We start from the raw sequence: 4,267 nt of genomic DNA on the forward strand, positions 1-4,267 counted from the left end.
GCATCCACGTCGGGTATCCCAAGATCCATTAGCTTTCAGGTAAAACAGAAAACAATGACCATCTTTTTTGTATGCAAGATAATTAAGCTGTCTTTCCATCACTGCAAAATACCTGAGTTTCCCTGGAGAAAGCAGAGGGCCTGGGAATGGGGAATGAGACAGGAAAGGGCAGAGAACAGATGAATCACAATTTTTGGGGTCTGTGCAGCTGGAAATGAGTTTCCAACATCAGCTCATCCTCTTCTGGATGGGCTTTCCCTCAAATGGGTGGTGGGAGACAGTGGCTCCTGAGTCCTCTCTTCCTTCTGGGCTCAGTGTGCTGCCAGGGATGGAGCTGAGAGCATCATATCACAAGTGGAAACCGCTTTGCCCAAGAAGAGGGATCTCCTCTGGCTTAAAAAAAATTTCCAAGAATTAAAGGGTTAGATTGGCATGGGAGATTGCCATTCCTGAGTGATGGCATTTGTCCTAAGTGTCTCCAGTGGGATCTGTACAGGGAGCTCTAAGTATTTTTTTTTCTCTAAGTCAGCATTTATTTGCAGAATCCTAATTTTGCATTTCCTGACATTCAAGCTTTTCAGTCTAAAGTTCTAATAAGGATTCTGTCTGTCCATCTAAATAATTAGATTGGCATGGGAGATTGCCATTCCTGAGTGATGGCATTTGTCCTAAGTGTCTCCAGTGGGATCTGTACAGGGAGCTCTAAGTATTTTTTTTTCTCTAAGTCAGCATTTATTTGCAGAATCCTAATTTTGCATTTCCTGACATTCAAGCTTTTCAGTCTAAAGTTCTAATAAGGATTCTGTCTGTCCATCTAAATAAAGCTCTGTTCTAATGAGTACACCATCCATCTCCTGTGATGGAGCTGTAACAGTTTCCAGCCTCAGTATAATTTTAGCTAGGTTCCCTTCCCCACCCTCTTCTCCCCACAGATCTTTGTTTGGGGTGTAAATTATCTGTTTTGGGACAAAGTTGTGCAGAATTTCATTTTGGGTCAAGTGTCTGAGCTGTCGTGTGAGCCTCTGCTTTCTCTCTGAGAAGGGGGATTTTGCTCACTCCCCGTTGTATGTTCAGTGCCTGCTTATTTGCAATTTCTGTTCATAAGACTGTGGGTTTTCATGCCAACAATTTTCTGTTTGAGTTGTTGGAGTAGGGAGGTTGTGGGAGCATGCCAGTGTCAAAGGTTGTCACTTGAATGATAATTAATAACATTATCAGACTGATTATGTGTTTGGATGTCCAGAATCAGGAGTGAATTGAACTTGTTAAATTTAATTCCTACCTCCGAATGACTGGGATACTGGCGCGCTAACCAGTCTTGCGTTTGCATAAAGGACAAAACTGGGAATTTGAGAGGGCAATGCCTAATGAGAATTGCTGAAATTCTGGGCTTCTGCCTCTCTCAGGGCTTCTCCCACAGCATCATCACTCTGGGAGCTTTCTCCAGGCAGAAGAAAGCACAGATTGGGTGCACGATAACGTTTCTAGAGTTTGGTTTCATTGTGTTAGCCGCTGACCGAAACGTCCAGTCGGTTGAGATTGGAGGAATTTGAGAGGGCAATGCCTAATGAGAATTGCTGAAATTCTGGGCTTCTGCCTCTCTCAGGGCTTCTCCCACAGCATCATCACTCTGGGAGCTTTCTCCAGGCAGAAGAAAGCACAGATTGGGTGCACGATAACGTTTCTAGAGTTTGGTTTCATTGTGTTAGCCGCTGACCGAAACGTCCAGTCGGTTGAGATTGGAGATCTTTTAATTGTTTCTAGAGTTTGGTTTCATTGTGTCAGCCGCTGACTGAAACGTCCAGTCGGTTGAGATTGGAGATTATGTCTTTTAAGGTCCTGGAGAGCCATTTCACATGCAACTGATTACCTCTGTCAGAGGAGGGAGAGCCAGGTCCCACCTCGGTGGGTGGGATCTGAACTCCTGCTTTCAGAGGTCAATAACAGGGTTTTTAGACCTTTGTGCTTCTCGCTCCCTTCTAGCCAGACCTTTTCTGTTAAAACTGTTTAAATTACAAACCAGTAATAAAAGGATCATATGTGTTTCCCACTGAACAGGTTCTTTAAGGCTATTATGATAATTAAAAACATATGGTGCCTACACAAGTCAGAGGGAAACCACAGATGTACAAATTAGGTATTATATAAGGGTTTTCTTCTTTGCCCTTTCAAAAATGACAAGTCAAAGAAGTACAAAGAGATAAAGATGATGATTTTTTGATTTTTTTTTGGAGACGGTAGGTAGCATTTTGGATTTTGAATAAAAAAATATACAAACCACCTCTCTTATACATAATCAGAGCAAACTCTTTCTAATAAGCAGCAAGAACAAAACAGTAGCATAAGACTGCAGTATTTATGGAAGGAATAAGGAAACACTTTGTTTCGTGCAAGTTATTGGAGACCAGGAAACCTTTTGCATTTTTTATGATGTTTCCCTGCACAGACATGGAGGATTATATTTATTAAATATTGAATTATATTGAAATTGGATTGATGCAGCCAAAGGAGGACATTTCTTTGCATTCCATTTTTCCTCCTTTTAAAAAAGGGAAATGTGCTCATATTGATTGCAGTACGAGTAGTCATTTGTTTTAATTTTAAAATATAGGATTGATTTTGAGAAGGTGATAAATACTGCTAATAAAAAAATTCAAAATGGGGATTTATAATGATTCCCTCTTAAGTCAATGGTTTAGAGAGGCTAACTTATAATAAAAGTAGAGACGTGCTGAAATATCCATAGCTAATGGGTTATTTGCCATTTGCTAGTGCTGCAAACTTTCCTTGGTTTGCTGGTCCTGCTACAAGAGGTAAAATTTATATCCTCTAATGCTCCTCACTCCTTGTTTTGTCTTTCTTGTGCTAAAAAATGGGCAGCTGAGGAGCCCCTTCCATGTGCTGACGTGCACAGGTCTCGGTGCCTCCTGTGTCTCTGCGAGGAGCAGGACTGCAGCGATGTGTGGTTGTGTGTCGTGTTGAGGGGTCAGAGAACCTCCTGCCAGCACAGAGCTCTGCAGATGAAGGATGCTCCTTCTGGTGGCTCTCATAGCAGTGTGACACAGGGAGCACTCTGGCACCGCTCACAGCTGGGCTGGTCTCTCTCCTGCCCTGCGAAGGGAGATGCTGTCTCCTTGCCAGCTCCAGGAGCTATCCCTGGCTGTGCCAGGTCCTGCTGCAGTCTGCCTGGGGTACTCAGCCCAGGGGACAGTGTCCTGCCCTCAGCAGTGGTACCCGTGGGTAGACAGCCTTCATCTGCAGCTATCTCACCCCAAGATGCAGCTGAATGCTTGGAGGCCTTTTGCTCTGTTAATTTATGCTTTGTTTTCTTAGCAGAAAGTAGACAACTTTTTTTTTAAACTTTTTTTCCCTCCCAAAGAAACTTTTAGAGAAGAAATAATAATAATTAAAAAAAAGCAAATCTGGGGAAATAAGAGCAGGAGAAGCCTGATGTTAACACTTCAGGTTTGCAGGAGTGGTGGCTGAGCAGGCGTTTCTGAAGAGAGGCTTTTCTTTTCTTGAGTGAGTGATAGCAAACTCGGTGTTATTTCGCATGTAGGTATTACCATTTTAACTTTTACCGAGGTAAAATAACACCTTGTCACTCAGTGCAAATACCAATCACAAAATGAATTAATTGTAATAACTGTTGTCAACAGAACAAAAGACTTGTTGCTTTCCTAAGCAGATTTCAGTGCCACTGATAACTATATACAGAGGTTCCCTTTGGGCTTATTCAGTATATGTAGTCAGAACATAATTTCATCTGTCTTTCTCTGTACTTTGTTGTAAAAGTCTCAGAAATTGAGTTAAAAACCTGTATTTTTTACATATCGCTAAGCATACACTTTCCCAGTCCTTATGATTTTTTTTCCCTCACAGAATCCCTAAACATTTTTTACTAGTTAATTAACACTTTTTTTGTGGCTAATTTATTAAAGAATTAACAAGCTTATAACAGTCTGCAGAATCTGTTTGTTCACCTTGTGCTGTGATGGAGAGTTACAATCAGAGAAAGGATGGGCAGCTGTTTTGCTACACAAAATAAATTTTTGCTAGTGTTACTTCTTCAGCCAGTCATCTTTATCCAAAGTGAACACTGCTATTCCAATATATGGGGGAGGTTTCCTTTGAAAAGGGGGGAATAGAGGAAAAAAATAGCCAAGAAAAGCAAAATTCTTCATACTTGTGCTAACCACAAATTTATTCAAGTGAAGTTTGGGATGGGGGGGAAACTAATTAACTAATTTCACAAAGGAGCCTCAGT

The sequence above is a fragment of the Acanthisitta chloris genome, unplaced genomic scaffold, assembly GCF_000695815.1.
Source record: "Acanthisitta chloris isolate BGI_N310 unplaced genomic scaffold, ASM69581v1 scaffold22861, whole genome shotgun sequence".
Lineage (NCBI taxonomy): Eukaryota > Metazoa > Chordata > Aves > Passeriformes > Acanthisittidae > Acanthisitta > Acanthisitta chloris.